An 18,650-nucleotide genomic window follows, 5' to 3' on the forward strand; every position below is an offset into this window, starting at 1 on the left:
ACTGCGGAAGGCTGCTGCGAAGGACTGCTGCTGCGAAGGACTGCTGCTGCGAAGGACTGCTGCTGCGAAGGACTGCTGCTGCGAAGGCAGCGGCTGGACCCTTCGAGGGAGGCAGAGGTGGAGTGCCTCGTACTCCTTCTTTTTTCGACTCACACCTCCTTTGCATGGAGGCGAGAGCGGAGCCGAAAATTCCCTCGGGAACGATGGGAATATCCAGCACATCCTCCTTTTCCCGGTCTGGGAGGTTGGTGAGGTTGAGCCATCTCGCTCTTTCCTGCACCACCACGATCCCCATTGCCTTGCCCGTGGCCTGGACGGCGCAGCGTTGGACACGGAGACAAATGTCCGTGACCGCTGCCATCTTGTCCAGAGTGGCTGCCCCCGGGTTACCCGACAGGTCCTCGCAGAGCTCCGCTTGGTAAGCGGTTAGCAGCGAGGACACATTCAGGGCCCTGGCGGACAACGCTGCAGCTTTGTAGGACCGTTCAGTCATTGTCGACTGAAATCGGTCCGACTTTGCTGGCAGCGTGGGGTTCCTGCTTGGTGACGGGCCCATCCTCGGTAGGAGGTGGGGCCGCTACCAGCGGTTCCATGGGCGGTATGCGGAGCAGACCGAGCTTCTCCATTCCGTCACAGTCTAGGGAGGAGGCACCCTGGATTGGGACCTTGTTGCTGAAGGGCCGGTCTCTCCACGAGACCGACACCTCATCCAACATCTCCAGCAAGACCGGAAGGAGTTGCCTCTTCGTCCGCGCTGCTTGGGGAAAATGTTTCCCTTCGTAGCGGGACCTGGAGGTCTCCTTGGCCATTTCAGGCCACGGGATGTCGAGTCTGGCCGCAGCGCGTTTACACACGGCCTGCAGGTCCATGGTCAGACAGGGCGAAGCTGGTGTGCTATCGCCCGGGAGAGCAGCCTGAGCCGATGACATGAAGGTGTCCTCTTCCTGTTCATCCGACTCGGACAGGAGGAAAGCCAAGGCGTCCTCTTCGTCCTCATCGCCTCTTCGTCCTCATCGTAGTCCAGCTCGAGGACATCCTCTGCGGGTGAGACCATGGTGAGGTCTAACCGGGAGCCCCAGCTCGGTAAAGCGTGGGGTCCCGTTCCCGCGTGTCTTGCCGTCACCGGGTCCGGGCCTGCTAGGGCGCGGGATTCCGGTTCTGTAGCCATCGCAGATAATGAGCCCCCGATCGACACGGAGAGGGGTTCACTCTCTGCGGCGGACGCCCCCGTGTCTTGACTGCCGGCCGGCGGGTCAGTGGACATGGGGGGGTCCTGCTCCGACAGGCTAGCTTGGCGTGCTAGCCGTCGGCGGAGGCTCTTCACGGTGAAGCGGACACAATGTCCGCACGAGCCGGGGTTGTCGATAGCGCCTCGGGCGTGTTCCAGCTCGAGGCAGGACGAGCAGACCTGGTGTGTGTCTGCGCCCGAGATCTTCAACCCGCAGCCGCAGAGTCGAGCCACCGAGTCGAGCCACCGAGTCGAGCCACCGAGTCCCTGACTTTTCTGGTGTGATGGAGAGAGGCGTCCATCTTGTTCGCCTCGTGGCGTGGAGAGGGCCCGCTCTCAACAGGTAAGATGGGAGAAAAAAGATGTTACCACCCTGTCCTTAATCCGGAGAAAAGGACGGTGTGGGTCTTTTATTCCCGGAGAATACTGACTGGTGTGACAGTATGCTCCTTTAATCCTTTCTTCCTCCGTGGAGAAGAGAAAAGAAAAAACGTCCTCGCTACCGTGGTGTCGATAGTGAGGGAGCGAGCTAGCAACAGGTGTGTTGCTAGCTTAAAAAAAAAATCAGACCTACTGTGAGGGAAATATTTTGTTGTGTGTTTGTACCAAAAAGCATTTTGTGTTTCACATAGGTCTGCCATAACTTAGAGAAGGGGGTTAAAGGTTAAAGGGTTAAAGGTTCCGCTTTCCTGTTGGGGGACTGTGACTAACTGCCAGAGGACTTTAACAGACTGTCTTTGTCTCTGAATCCAGGTTCTTGTGATTATCGATCAGAAGACGCGCGAAATAGAGGCTCCTCCTTGATTATCTGTGTAGATTTGCGCTGTGTTTCTGTGTAATCTTCAGTGTTGGCTGGGGAATCACATGATGAAGTCGTGTGAGAACCCTGCCAATGCTCCCGGCCGTGGCTCTCAATAAACTCAGGTGTTTGATATAAAGCGGACTCCAGCCTCCATTCCTTCCATCAACATTGCTGAAAAGAAAATCTCTCTCACAGATTGGCGTCACGGACAGGCACCTTCAGATCTTTCAGACATTGGTGAGTACATTTCTATTTTGAGATTGACTCGCCAGCGTTTGAGATCAACGGTGTATTAAAATTACCTGAGAGAACTGAGCTGCTGCATTTTTTTTGGGTTTCTCTACTCATTTACATCTGGAGGCTAATCTATAACCTCAGGAATCGGTGTCAAGGGGATATTGTCCTGGCCGATTTCCCCGTGTTTGTTGCTGGGACAGGTGTCTACGAGCAAACGCGGCTTATGTGAAAACTATGAGAATATTTGGGGCTAATGATAACCTAGGAATATCGAATTTCATCGATCTCCTCTGTGTGTGCTTCTTGGAATTAACTCACCAGGCAATTACACACAACAAATATTCAGAGAAACTTTTGAGAGATGCACCAGCAAAGTGGATTTTCTGAATTAGAAGCAATGTCGCAAGATTTGTATTTAAACAAATCGCCGAATTTAGGCTGTGTTTGCGCAAGATTTGTATTTAAACAAATCGCCGAATTTAGGAGTTTTCAGAGGATAAATAGCATTTCTGCGGAGGTGCCGATTCTCCGCCCCCTGGGGAGAGCTGCACGTAGAAAAAAGGAGCATACAGCATTATCCGCGATTATTGACGCTTTTGAACTAAAGAAAGTGCCCAATGTGTGGTTTGAGAATGTTGTATGAATTGCTGAATTTGGCTGTGTTTGCAGATACACGAGAATTATGAGGATAGAGGGCTCATAATTAGTGGCCCCTCTGAAAGTCTCTCTAATTCGGATTAAAATAGGCTGGAAGAGTTTTTGTCAGGCTGAGTTGTTGAGAGTTTTTATGTTTGTTTGTCTAACTGCAGTGTTTGTTTGTATAATTGTTTCGTGTTTGTTTGTCTACCCGCCGTCTTGTGCATGCGTTGTAACAACTCATAATGAATCAGTCCACAGCCAGGGTAAAATGAACTAAAACTTCAGTTATTTCACCAAAATTAAATGACTTGAGAGAAATAAAACAATAATGTAAAGATGAAAAGCTCAAACAGCTCAATGTTGTATTATTTGTTTCATTTATTCTTAAATCTATGTATTATATGGTAATAATGAATAATAAAAAAAAACGTAATGTATTGAACACATTCCAAAACAAAGAAGATAAGACAGAACCAGACTCAGACATGAGGACTGGCTTATCTATAGCCAGTTGAGAAGCACTTGAGGTGCTTGGCTCTGTGAGGCCTGATGTACTTATAGGGTTCTGTTTTCTTCAAGGTTGTGTCTTCCTAGTCGAATGTACTTAATGTAAGTCGCTTTGGATAAAAGCGTCAGCTAACTGCAATGTAGTCAGACAGTAATTGAAACTTTTGCGCTGTTGCTGCAAAATGAAAACCTTGTTGATTGTCTGTTTCCAACTGGCCACTGGAATCAGATAATTGATATACGTTGAAGTTCAATTACAGTTTAAATATAGTTTAACATTCTTTATTAAACTGTTTCAAATTATTTCTAGTACAATTGGTCTATACAGACATTACTACAATCCTAATAGTTGTCAAATACTGAGCTTATGAACAATAGAGTAAAGGTCGCTGGTTAAGCCAGGATCAATATACTTGTTGAGGTTTTATTGTGCACATAATAAATGTGTTTAAACGAATTGAGCAATTTTTTAAGGAGTATAATGTTGCAATTTTTAACATAAGTAATTGCAGTTCAAAGGTAGATGTTTTTTTTCTCCTTCTCTCGTTCACGAGCACACAAAAATAAATCATAAACATTTCCAAATCCGAACAGACAGAGAAGTAAACTAAACTATTTTGCTCTTCATTTTTAAATGGGATTTTCCGCTACATAACAGAAGACTTAATACAGGACTTAAAGAACGTTTTAAAGACAAGTCATGGAGAGGTTTGCATTTTGGACGGAATCTCCCCTTTCCTCTGCTCCTAAAATCCTGCACCCGAGGTCAATCACAGGCGTGACCTTTGGAGGGGCAGAGAATCTGAGCAAGACCACAGAGCGACCATTGGGGGTTTTATGGCCTAAAGGCACAAAAAGGAACATCTGGCTACCCCCAACCAAACAAACACACACACACACACACACACACACACACACACACACACACACACACACACACACACACACACACACACACACACACACACACACACACACACACACACACACACACACACACACACACACACACACACACACACACACACACACACACACACACACACACACACACGTGTAAGTGATTTACAGTTACTAAATCAGCCTACTATCACCTAAAGAATATATCTAGGATTGAAAGACTAATGTCACAGCAGGATTTGAAAAAAAAAAAAAAAAAAAAAAAAAAACTTGTCCATGCTTTTATCTTCAGTAGACTGGACACTGCAATGGTGTCTTCACAGGTCTCACAAAAAAATATATATTAGAAAGCTGCAGCAGATTCAGAACGCTGCTGCTCGAGTCCTCACTAACACTAAGAAAGTGGATCACATCACTCCTGTTATCAAGTCTTTACACTGGCTTCCTGTGTGTCAAAGAATAGATTTCAAAATACTGCTGGTTTATAAAGCACTGAATGGTTTAGGCCCAAAATACATTTCTGACCTCCTGCTAAATTATGAACCATCCAGATCTCTCAGGTCTTCAGGGACTGGTCAGCTTTCTGTCCCCAGAGTCAGAACTAAACATGGAGAAGCAGCGTTCAGTTATTATGCTTTTAATTGAACTAGTCATATCTTAGACCGCACTGTAACTTTTATCCATGTAACTTCTCCTTTTTAATGTTAAATTGAACTATTCATATTTTAAACTGCACTGTAATTTTTATCCATGTATTTGTCCTTTTAATGCTTATTTTATTAGCTCTTCTTTTAATGCTTAATGTCTTTCATTTTTTGTAAGGCACTTTCAATTGCCTTGCGTTGAAAGGTGCTATATACATCTGATGGAGATGGATAGAGGCATTTATTTTAATTGTAGCAGTCAGTTTGTGGTTCTGGCAGCATTGTTGAGCATTTTTCATAGATGTGTTTTCATGCCTCTGTGTAAGGCTTAGTCTTTCTATCTGTATAGCCACTGGTGTAACTAAGTTCATAAACTCAACAGGGACTATACTTGAGCACTATGTTGAGATACTTGTACTTTATTTGAGTATTTAAATGTTTTGCCACTTTATTCTTCTACTTCTACAGTTCAGAGGTACATGGTGTATTTCTACTCCGCTACATGTATTTCATACCTTCAGTTACTTTGCGGATCTGGATGAATTATGTGAAATATAATCAAGTGTTAAATCAGACTTTAGTTCCACCTGGAGTAAATCCACCAGCTACCCTGCAGTCTACAAAGTACTTCAGACTAGCTGCAGGTCTACCAGATCAATCATTATAAAACACATCATATATTATTCTGAAATGGACCAATCTGCACAACGACTACCTTTACTGTCGCTATTTCCACTATATTTTGATGAGAATACTTTTCTACTTTCACTTGAGTAACATTTTTAATGCAGTACTCTTGCTGTAACGTAGTATTCCTACACTCTGGTACTTCTACTCAAGAACAAGAGTACTAAAGCTAACGTTAGCCGGAAAGGTTTTTCAGTTCGCTTCATGCTGAAAATGAAATAGGACCCCACGGTTTGATGATTGATAGGTGTGGGCTGTCTTCCATTTTTCACACACAGGACAGTGGGGGATATCCACCCTTATCCACAAATGTAAAGTAGTTCACACAGCCTTTTTCCTCTGTGAGGAGCAGCAGGTTCAGCTTCATTTAAATATGTCGTGTAGTAATACTGTCGATGGATTTATTTTTCATCTCAAGAGAGAATGTGTATTTTATGTTAGTATTTCAACAAAATCCCCTCAGACAGCGCCGCTGCGGGGTTGGGTTTTCAGCATGTCAATTTTGTCACACAAATGTGCCTTTTTTATTTCATACAGTTCCATTTGGATTGAGACAGGGAAATAATCCAAACCTCATGCGTGGCGTTTCACCGTCAAGGGGGCGATATAGCCATCTGTATGTCAAATATGTCTTATATGTCTTAAATGACATGATGAATTGGAAATGGGGGACCCTGATGTAAACAAGACGAAAGTCTTTCTCTGGTCTGCATCCCCTTGACAATTGTATTTTTTGAGCTGTACTGTACCCAATATACAAGCTGTTAATAAACTTTTCAAACAATCAATCAATATGTAATTACATTTCAAATACTGATTTGAGCCCCACCACTGTATGAGTTAGCCCTACCATAGATTACCCAAAAAAAAATAAAAAATACTCAGGAGCTGATACGTCAATTAATTGCTTATCATGACAGGCACACAATAAAACAGTGGAAACAAACATGTGTTTGACTTTCATTAGTGAATGACACTGTGTGCCCTTTTATAGTCTGAGTCCAATATTGTGCATTTATATATATATATTATATACATATCCTACATATATGCTAAGGTCCCGCTACTGACACGATAGCAGTCATTTCGTGCGCATGTGTGTAATTAAACCCATGATATCGAAATCTCAATCCAGCCAGGTACCCAGAGTTGGCAACCTTGCCCATGCCCCAAATAATATTTGTATTGCAGATCTACATGAATCACACAAACGACCTAGTTTGGATTCAAAAGGTGACAAGTTTGCATACCTGCTTGTCATCCATTTCATTACAGAGCTGGGAAAATGGTGTATTGATTAGATTCTGATCCGTGCAAGTCCTATTTTAACTGACTTTAGTTTCTAATATTAATGATAATTTGATTTCATCCCATAAGTACTTATTTCCACATGATGGATTAGTGTTCCACATTTCCCCACTAATTTCTTTTATGATTGAGCCACTGGTAAAGAGAGACATTGATGATCCTGTGTTCCGTTTGTTGTCTATGGCTTCGGACGGCTTCACTAAAAGTCACCCAGCTCTGCCCTACTACAGACCGGCTGTGTGCAGTCACAGAGATGCTATGGCTGCGCTACATGACATTAATGGTCTGGTCCGAGAATGGACACCATTCCCTGCTCACAGAGAAAATGACATTCCTCAAACTGAACTTTACAGCCGTTGAGACTGTCTCACATGGGTCTGCTCCCCCCCACCGAGCCATGAACTGAAAGCTTGACGTCTGCTCTGAACACTTGGAAGCCTCCCTGTCACACCAGCTACAAACCCTTGGGTCAGTCAGATGAGTCAAACGGCTTCACTTGGGCACAGGGGTCAGAAATATGACTCTCGTTACCACAGAGTGGGTTTGTTTGTTTTTTAAGGCTATCCATACTGCTATGCAGAGGATGCCTGCAGGTTGGCGAGCTGTGAAAAGCCCCTACCATTTTTAGTATAGGCCTGATGTCAGGGGCCTGTTACTGTCTACTACATATATTCACATTATATAGACCATGAGGCTGCACGGAGCTTAGGCTAAAAATACAACCATTCTGTTCTGCTCTAAAGATTCAATTTATAGATTCTATATCAAAATAGTTTGTTCTTATCGTTTCCAATGATAACGTCACCTTAAGTGGAGGAATGCAAACCTGTTTTCAAATGTAAGGTTTTGAATTTGTTTGACATTTCTCAGTAAAGACACCCTCAGACGCCCACTATCATTCATGCTATGCCTTCAGTGGTGACTCAGATGTTTAGGGGGTTGAAGCTGTTCCTCCCAAATCAGAGATGCTTTGTTTTTGTTTGTTTTGTTTTTTTTTCAACAAAGGTGTGCATTTCCTGCATAATATATGGTTCTCACAATTGTTTTTGTTAGTTGCGCACAGCTGATACTGAGTTTTCTCGACTGATGGATTATGACCTCTACCATGCTTACATGGACTTCTATGTTTTATTTCATATCTAACTGAAGTAAGAGACAATAGAGAGAGATGTGGAGGAGAGAATAGAAAGAGAGAATAGAGAGAGAGAATAGAGAGAGATGTGGAAGAAAGAATAGAGAGAGATGTGGAAGAGAGAATAGAGAGATGAGGATAGAGAGAGAGAATAGAAAGAGAGAATAGAGAGAGATGTGGAGGAGAGAATAGAGAGATGAGGATAAGAGAGGGATAGGAAAGAGAGAAGAGTTATTTGCAAGTTGCGTGCTGATACTGAGTTTTCTCGATTAATAGCTTATAGACGATACCATGTTTAAATAGACTCCTACGTTGTTATTACATTATGTGACATATGTAAGAAAAGGGAGGGGAGAGTCAATTATATTTGAGTAATTGATCTCATATTGAAACATTCATTTCTCAAACCTATGTTTATGGAAGAGGAAATGTACTTCTGATAAACTAATCTTTTATCAAACGGTAAATGGTGAATTAATATAATATTTAGAATAATTGAGAAGGGGTTATATCCACAGGGACTAGCTCACATTTAACTTAAAATAACATTTCTCTGCTTTGGACTGATGAGTATATGATTATTGCATGTTAAATGACTAACACAAACCTTACATGTATGCATGTGCATGTGTCAGGAAGGCTCCCAAATAATTCTGAGGGGCCTATCGTATTTTTGTAATTGAATGATAATGTGCTAATCCATTACTTTGAGTTGTCTGCACCCAGGAAAACATCTCTATGAAGTGTTAACCCAATCACTAGGACAGCTCTGAAGGTCAAGGGTCAGAGAGAGAGGGTCACACCCTCTGGCTGCAGAGAGCACCCCCAGCCACGGGCAAGGAGGCACGAGGTCTTTCGAGATGAGAGGATTCTAATCTTCAACTTTCTGATGGGATGGGATGCTTCTTCATCTTTCTGCTCGGGGGGGGGGGGGGCCAAACAGACAACTCTGCAGGACGAGCGATGGCTTCAGAGGCTCCATGGTTCTTGGAAGGGCAGATTTCTTCCTAACCTCTCCCATCACGGGGGTGGCATCTGGATGTGCCATTTGGAATAGGCTCTGCTCTCAAGCAGATAGCAGAAGGAATGCAGGCAGATGAGCCTCTGGTTCACTGGGAGATCATAAAGTGCTCACTGAATGAGCCACAAAAAGCAGAGCAATTGGGGGGTTTGAAATATGGTGCTCTGGGGAAGAAGAGTTTTGAGCCAATCAGCACCTCAGTGCTAATCTACAGTATCGGGATGCCTTCACACACCAGACATTCTGTGTCATAAAGAGAGGAGGAGAACGAGTCAGGAGGACATGTTCTTCGAGCTCTTGTACAAAGATAACATTTGAATTGAATGACCATATGATTACAGATGTACAATTAATGATTGTTTTTATATTTCCGATGAACAGATATGTGTTACATAGTGGTGACAAATATATTTTGTCAGATCAGATTACACTTTCACACTAAACAAATATATTTTGTCAGATCAGATTACACTTTCACACTAAACAAATAAATTAATTGTCAGATCAGATTACACTTTCACACTAAACAAAATAAATTAATGGATATTTTCAGATTGATAATGTATTGAACAATAAGATATTTCTAATATTATAACAGACAATGTTACTATCCTTAATCATTACCAGGTAAAATGTACAACGAGGAAACCAGATTACCAGGTTCCCAATCCAGGTGCTACTGCATGCTACATTTAGATAGAAAAACAAATGTTCTATCCACTCCACTTAAATACTCAGCAGGTGATGTAGATTTTTCAAAAAGGCCTTAAATCACTCCTTTTAAACGAACTAAAACTAATTCTGCAGCAAGTTTAATGTTAGACTACGCACATGAACACAATATTAGCAACTGTTTGCTGAGCCAAAATATGCCAGAATCTATGCATTCTCCCATGTTTAGCCCAATTCCTTTCACGAAAGCTGGTTTAGTGAGCTGAACATAGCATCCAGAATTAGCGAGGAGGCTGAGGATTGGTACAACTTTTCCCCACAGACTCTGAGCAATCTTAACAGTACGAGGGCCTAGTCTCTCTCATTGTTGATACAGTAAATACAATTACCTGCCTGACGGTTTCAAACGAATAGATATTTTGACTTTTCTTTCCTCAGGTTGTTGAAATAAAATGCCTAACTTTTCCTTTTCAGATTTTTGAACAAATGTATTTGAATAAAATGTATGTAGTAAAGTGCCTTACTCTTGAATAAGTGTATTGAAGTAAACGAAAAGTAATGCTAAAGATTGAGGACACTGCACCTTTACAGATTACAGATTGATCGATTCATCACTGTGAATTTATACCTTAACTGTGAATTTTTAACTGAATCCCTATTGATTCTGATTTTATACCTCAATTGGATTTCTTATAATCCTACATTCTAATTGTGTTTTAATTATGAATTGCCTTGAAGTAAATCTTTAAAGATGTAAGCTGAATTTGAATTTGTGTTTGATGAATGAGATTAACTGAGGGATAAATGATAAAAGATCTTGTTTTTGAAACATATATTTTACTATTATATTTTTGTATTGCACATGTGTTATTATTGTGCTTTTTGACAAAAGAAATCAAACACTGAAGAAAGATGATTTTTCTATTATGGTTGTCTGTATCAACCATTGTGATTGGCTGTTCCAATCTTATTCTGCTTTTGATGTGATTAATGTAATGAGGAATCCACCCAACTCTGAGGATGTTTTATTTGATTCAAGTAGTGACTGAAAATATTCTTAGACTAATGTTAATTGGTTATCAATGAATTGATAAAAGCGTGGATCTGTGAGGGAAATATTTTGTTGTGTGTTTGTACCAAAAAGCATTTTGTGTTTCACATAGGTCTGCCATAACTTAGAGCAGGGGGTTAAAGGTTAAAGGGTTAAAGGTTCCGCTTTCCTGTTGGGGGACTGTGACTAACTGCCAGAGGACTTTAACAGACTGTCTTTGTCTCTGAATCCAGGTTCTTGTGATTATCGATCAGAAGACGCGCAAAATAGAGGCTCCTCCTTGATTATCTGTGTAGATTTGCGCTGTGTTTCTGTGTAATCTTCAGTGTTGGCTGGGGAATCACATGATGAAGTCGTGTGAGAACCCTGCCAATGCTCCCGGCCGTGGCTCTCAATAAACTCAGGTGTTTGATATAAAGCGGACTCCAGCCTCCATTCCTTCCATCAACATTGCTGAAAAGAAAATCTCTCTCACACCTACCTTACTTTCCGGGGAAGAGAAGGGCGAGGTCGATTTTAATACTAACTGGCGTTAGTATTACCGTCTTCCTGCAAAGCAGAAGGAGTAGCCGGCGAGCGCCCGTCAACCGAAATGGATATTTGGGTTCAGTCTGTGGACCGTTAAGCTTGTCCGGCTACTATAGAGATGTGCTCTGAAGCGAGAAGAGGTGTTTGAATGACGCATGCGTCGTGGCGCAAGCTACTTATAGGGGGTGAATTCCCTGACGCTGATGTCAAGATCACCTGCCAATCAGGATTGGCGTAATGAGATTGATTCTTCTGTTTGCTCCGCGATGAGGCGCATCCCATAGTGAGACATCGAACGGAGTGTTATGAATGAGAACTCAAAATGTCCCCGGTTTTAATTTTGAAAATCTGGTCACCTTAGTTTATGGATTATCATAAATAATTTCAAAGGGACACAGCCACATTGGATTAACCTATGGATTAACTTCAGCCGCGTTTTTATCGTTGTAATGCCATTGAAGACTACTTTTGACCAGACTATGACACAGGTGAGCCATGTTAGCGTTTTTAGCTACCTAGCGCCATATGTTTTGATGTCTGTTCTTGTTATTATCTCCACGAGTTCGTATAATTGAGTGATGATGAGGGTACCCTTCGATTCTGTGTCACCTCACGATGCGAAACGAGGGGTTGGATGTGCAGCAAAGATAAATAATAAGGTTTTGTGAGTGAATTTCAGTGCAGTCATCTGTTAGCATTTTTCGCTCGTTGCTAATTCAGAGGCTCAGCGTTAGCATTGTGGGGTTTTTGTTGAAAAAAAATGTAAATGATCAGTTAGATGAGTTTCTTCCCGTTACATGGATATAAAACATTCATAGTTTATTAAATGAACATGCCCTCAGACACTGTTTCCTGTAAGATGTTGCGGCAGTGCCCTGGTACCGGGGTCTCTCGGGCTTAACCGGTTTTAAAGGTCCCCTATTACACTGTTTTTCATTAATATATTATAGGTCTTAGATATACAAAACATTTATCTGAAGTTTTTGGCTTGAAATACCAAAAATATCATTGTAGCATCCCATAATCCCCTCTGTTTCAGGCCTGTTTCCAAAGTGCTGATTCTCTGTCTGTTACTTTGGATGAAAATAAGGAGCCCCTCTCCACGCCCCTCTGAGAGATATTTGGTTAAAAAGAACACAATAGCCGCGTTCACACTGCGGTACTTTTCCCACAAAGGTTCATGCGAACTTAGTTCATGCGAACTCTTTAGTTCGCATGAACTAAGTACAGATCGCGTTCACACCAGAAAAAGTCCCTGGGGGTGGATTAGGCAAATGAAGCTGCTGACGTCACTTCTTCTTCTTCTGCTTTGGGTTTACTGGCAGGCCGCAAACCACTTCACGGCGTATACTGCCGCCACAAGTCCCCGGCCGGAAGTCCCCGGAGTTGGGGACTGGCTTCAGTAGAAGCTGCTGGGACTCCCAGCAGCTTCTACTGAAGCCTTCCGAGTAAATCGCCAGAATGCCGACACCTCCTCATCTCCACCGCTCCCATGTTTTATTTTGTGTTGCCATAAGTTAGTCTCTCTGCGTTTCTGCGCTGGGCTAATGCTAATGCTAATGCGAGGATAATAAAATGGCGGCTTCACAAAACTTTTTGGGAGTTTTACGGGGCGTGGTTTGCAATTCGCCCAGCCAATCAGGAATATAGCTCTTTTCTCAAAAAAGAGCCGCTCGAAAGTCCCTGCTCTCTAGCAGGGACTTTCGAGGGGGTAAAAAGGTTCGCATGAACTACTTTTAGTACCGGCTCTTTTTGGTGTGAACGCGATCATGAAATAAGTTCGCATGAACCTTTGTGGGAAAAGTACCGCAGTGTGAACGCGGCTAATGGTGCTCTAAGAGGAGATTCAGGTGATAAGGTGTGGGGGGGGGGGGTTACCTTGATTGGTGATTGGCTAATGGTTACACAAGCCAAAATCATCATAAAGTGGCCAAAATCTGATCAGCTCATTTTCAGACAGGTTTTTATATAAATGGATCAGGACAAAAAGTGAGCGAATATTTTTTCCTGAAACTTTCAGAATCTCTTTACACATGTTTATGTAGAAAAGACATGAACAAGTGGATTTTGCATGTTTACCATGTTAACATGAAAACATGTGTTAACAACCACAAAGTACAGCTGAGGCTGAGGGGTTATAAGTGTTCCACATAATAAGTCATAAACTAAACTTATGAACAAATCAAAACTTTGTTTCTGATGTTTGGATGAAAGGTCAAAGGATTACCAACAGTATCACAGTTTACCCTAAAGTATGTTATTACACATTTATCTTCCACTGGGAATCATCAATCTCTGTACAAATGTAGTATCCACATTTAATAGTAATACTTTCAATAGTTGGAAAATGGCAGTGGGGGACCAAAGTATTTGACTGACTGATCAAAAGACTCCCATGGTGTAGCTTAAAAAAAACAGTTGTCTGACAATCATTATTTTTATCACAGTATGACTATGATGGCTGGATGCCCAACACTCCCACCTCCCTGCAACTTCCTCCACCAACCACAAAGGGGACAACAAGCGAGGCCACAATGCTGAACACACTGCCTGACATCAACACAACCGTTCAGGGAATGGCCACCGTATGGCTGCTCAGCAAGCCTTCATCTGACTTCGTAAGTGCCCAAGACTTCCTTAAACATGTATTAATAGTTAAAGTGGTTAGGGTAGTTTGATTCAAGCAAGAATATCTTATTTGGGCCACTAAAACCCTGATCCCTAATTTACATTCTATTGTCAATTGTCTGTTTTAAGACATATATTTCAACTTTTATTTTTTATTGTATCTCATCAGGTCCCTCACGGCCAGTTCCCAGAGGAGCATTTCAGTGAGGAGAATCCTTGGGAGCTGATAAAGGATTTTCAAGGAGAGCTTGAAGTGTTGACTACAGTCATCAGTGTCAGAAACAGCAAGCTGGAGATCCCATACACATACATGGATCCAGCGTTGATAGAAAACAGCGTGGCCATTTGAATGTCAGAAGGTGTGAGCTACTCATCATCTGCTGACCAGATTGAGCTTAATAATAACGAAAGAGAGAAAGGGAAGAGGCACATTTTCAGTTTTAAATGTTTTAACTATAGTGTGCTGTCAATCAAATAAAAAAAGAATTGCATTTATCACAATAATTATCTGTGATTTATCATGTTTAATCACTTTTAATCACACGTTTAAATTACTAGTTAGTAAAGAAATGCAATAAAGAAATGCAGAACAAGCTGATTTTTGCCTAGGGTTTTGATTATAACATACATTCTTAATAACGAGCATTAACTCCGACAACTTTCTGACATGTAAAGTACAGACGAAGCCACCCCTAAATTGTACGAGTGCAGTCACAATTTGGATCAGGTGTTTTGTGGCCTCTAACTGATGTCCCATGGTCTGCAGTCAGTTCAATACATTCCCCCGCTTTACTGGCCGTTTTACTGCCAGGGAATTCATTGTAAACATATGTGCTGAAATTATGTGAGGATGTTTGGGTGAAATGCTCTCTCCCCTCTCACATCTTTCCTACTCCCAACAAGACTCCCCACTGTTTTAGAGATCCCTGTCAAGAAGATGTGATACCCTGAAGGCCTATTTGGCACCATTAGTTTAAAATAGATTTAAGGAAATGACTGTAATAAATAATATGTGAAAATGTTTGAATTGTTGAGCGAAAAGAAGCCAGCAGTAATAGGAGTGAAAAGCCCATTTAGTTTTAATATGAGCCCCTGTTATCTCGTGTTTTGATGGCAGGAGCTTAGCTAAGGAGCTATCTTTTGTTTGGTTATGATTACTTTAGGGTTTTGTTTATTATGTTGGCATTTTCCTCACATTAATAAATCAAGTATAATTTCCTCCAGAGAAATTAAAGCAGCAGCACAAACAATGCACTTGTAAATAAATAGGAGATGATCCAGAAACGGTACAAAAACGGCAAGTGATTTACATGTAGACTCCCTGAAAAATAAATACGAGAGATTGCAACAGAGTGAAACCCGACAGCTGAGGACATTTGGGGATTACAGTACATTTAGTACTGTCATGTTGGACAGGCCAGTTTTGATATGTTACACATGCATGACTTTTTCTATATCACCTGTTAAAACAGTGTCATGACGTACAGTTTGTGTTTTTTTGAAATGTTATATGAATGTAATAACTACAAGATCCTTAATTCTAAATGTACAATTGACAAAACCCTCCTTAATACTGCATACTGTGCTATTACTTTTCTCTATATATTATTTTACATAGCACAGTGTAAGATTTTTTAGTTTTTTGACATTCTCCATTCTGACTTTTTAAAAATACAATACTATCACTTTTTTTCTTAAAACAATTCAAGATAACCAACTAAAATGTTAAGACATGCCGTTGGCTCAAAGTGTCAACACATCTCTAACACTAGCTTGATTTGATTTGCAGCAGCCTCCTTTAATTAAGGGCGGAGGACACATTTTGAACACATTTTTTTGAATATATATCATTTGTTGAAGATGTGGAAGTTTGATGAACAGCATGTAGTGGTCTATGTGCCAGGAATCAGCCCCCAAGGGCCATGTCCCAATTTAACCTTAAAGGGGACCTATCATGCAAAATGCACTTTTGTATGTCTTTTATACATAAATATGTGTCCCCGGTGTGTCTGAAAACTCACGCAGCATCCGCAAATAAAACCCTTTCTCTTTTCCTCCATACCCAAATCTTTAAAAAATGCGGGTACAACAAGAGGATACAGATTTGCTGCCGATATGACATAATTTCGGATGGTGGACCCACAGAAAGTTGCTATCAGAAACAATGCCTGACGTGTTTTGGACGTAATATGGTATTAGCAAGCCTCGCTAACACTCAGAGCTAACCTGTACTGGAGAGAGCATGTGTTTAAATAGCAGGAAATAAAAAAGGAACTCACACCCGCAAGAGAAAAAGCATTTGAGCTCCATACTGTTTCAGAAATAATCCTTGATGTGGTTTAGAACAGGATGGTGTTTTATCACAGCAGAATTTAACTTTATCTCCGGTAGAATTTTGATCAGGAAATAACTCTGCCTTCGTTTTTCTTTTTTTTCAAGCTAAGGACCCAAATTCCGCTTTTCTCTAACAGGGCTGGAATAGAGGGATATGACTGGGATGTCTAAAATACATGATCTGTTTGTATTTTGAGCAAAACACATCATAGACATGTTTTCAGGGACGTGCACAGGTACGGGCTAATGTTGCCAGGGCAACGGCCCGTTTGGCCTTTTTGGCTGACCTGCCCCTCTGGAGAGAGCGAGAGTTTATTTGTATTGGTTCTGTTGTGGCCGAATCAACATGATAAGCCCACAATTAGAAGCGTCTCGCTGCGGGAAACACACTTTGTCAGCGCTGTCATCTGCCGGTGCGTTAAGACCACCTCAGTGTCGGATTTTGGAAACGTGATTTTGAGTTGTCTCATGGCAGTTGGGAATAAGGGACAAACCAGGGGACTTTACTTCCTCTCGATACCGTTGGTTATTTACAAAAAAACACCTAAATATAGCCTACTTGTTGTGATTGTTTGTCTTTTCATCTGTAATACTTCACTGTGTAGCCTAATTAGTTAGAAGCAGGGGTTAAGTTGGGATTTGATATGTGGGGGGGGGGCTCTGTGTGGAGGTGCGAGAGGGGGGGGGGGGGGGGCGGAGGTCGAGGATCTCATTATTTGACCTTAAGGGATATAGGCCTACACTGTGGCCCTAAAGCAACTGCTCCATTATCTGTATCAAATAAGAACATTGATGCCACCAAATGTCACAATAAAAATGTGTTGTTTGTTTAAACATTTTGACTGTTTGTGCTCATCCTAATTTTCGGCCTTGATTTTTTGATTATTTTTGTTAATCCTGGAAGAATGCCAGAAAAAAAGACATTCTCTTCAAGAATAAAAAAAACATGACACTAGTAATTGTGAATACAAATTAAATAAGTTGTTAGGTTAAGTCAGGGCCGGTTTTTGGCATAGGCGACATAGGCGGTTGCCTAGGGCGCCATATCTGGGGGGGGGGGCGCGGTGCTGGCAGCTCTGGGAGGGAAAAAAACATTTTGACTGTTTGTGCTCATCCTAATTTTCGGCCTTGATGTAACAACATTCATAATTAAGTCAAGGTAACACCCTTTTCACCCCGGTTACACTTTTCATTTGCCGATGGGCGCTGTAAGTGATGAAAGTGGGGGGTGTTGGCTTATCAGGCGTCCGCAGCTCACAGCCAAAGTGGTTGTGGGATCGAGCGAGAGAGATAAATGCAATTTATGTAAACAAATATTTCCAAGGCACTGTTTTATAATTATTGGGGTAAACAGGTTTGAAATCCTTTCAATGTATACTACAGGACAGTAAACCAAAAATATCGTTTAAAACTTGAGAGATACAAAAATATGCATAAATAAATGTTAACTAGGTAAAATAAGATATGAATGAACAACAAAAATAAAATAAGTTGCATTTATTTGCTATTGGCTATGGTAGGTTATTGGTTATGTTCACATACTTATTTGATTATTAAAATGTAAACCAATCTTTTTCATATGGGTGTTTAGAGTTGTACCCCCTAGGTCAGGTCTCTAGTAATGTGTGCTCAAAGTGCACCCGATTGAAGCATTTTACTTTACATGTTCAAACATTTCTTCCTGGGGGAGCATACCCCCGGTCCCCCCTAGAGGATGTGACGTCCACACCCCAATTCAAACATGTTCATACAATACAGAATACATTTGAAGCCTTTTTGATGTATATGACCTACATGTCAATACGTTTCTGTTTTTGTAGTATATTGGTCTTTTGTAGAGATTTTTCATTTATTCTTTATATATTCTATTGTGTATTCCTTGGGTACTTTTATTTTTCTATTGTACGATTGAAGTAAATATGGGAAGCGTTTAACAACAGCCATTTACTTCAAAGATTGTTCTCAATGTTATTCTTATTTTTGTTAATCCTGGAAGAATGCCAGAAAAAAAGACATTCTCTTCAAGAATAAAAAAAACCTGACACTAGTAATTGTGAAAACAAATTAAATAAGTTGTTAGGTTAAGTCAGGGCCGGTTTTTGGCATAGGCGACATAGGCGGTTGCCTAGGGCGCCATATCTGGGGGGGGGGGGCGCGGTGCTGGCAGCTCTGGGAGGGAAAAAAACATTTTGACTGTTTGTGCTCATCCTAATTTTCGGCCTTGATGTAACAACATTCATAATTAAGTCAAGGTAACACCCTTTTCACCCCGGTTACACTTTTCATTTGCCCCGTACGATGGGCGCTGTAAGTGATGAAAGTGGGGGGTGTT

General features: G+C 41.5%; 1 pseudogene; it reads left to right on the forward strand.

The window, feature by feature from the left end:
• Window positions 1-14,406, forward strand: part of LOC117449491 (arachidonate 12-lipoxygenase, 12R-type-like) — a 27,712-nt pseudogene extending 13,306 nt beyond the window's left edge.
• The last annotated feature ends 4,244 nt before the right edge of the window (window positions 14,407-18,650 follow it).

This window comes from Pseudochaenichthys georgianus, chromosome 1 (genome assembly GCF_902827115.2).
Source record: "Pseudochaenichthys georgianus chromosome 1, fPseGeo1.2, whole genome shotgun sequence".
In the NCBI taxonomy this organism is placed as follows: domain Eukaryota; kingdom Metazoa; phylum Chordata; class Actinopteri; order Perciformes; family Channichthyidae; genus Pseudochaenichthys; species Pseudochaenichthys georgianus.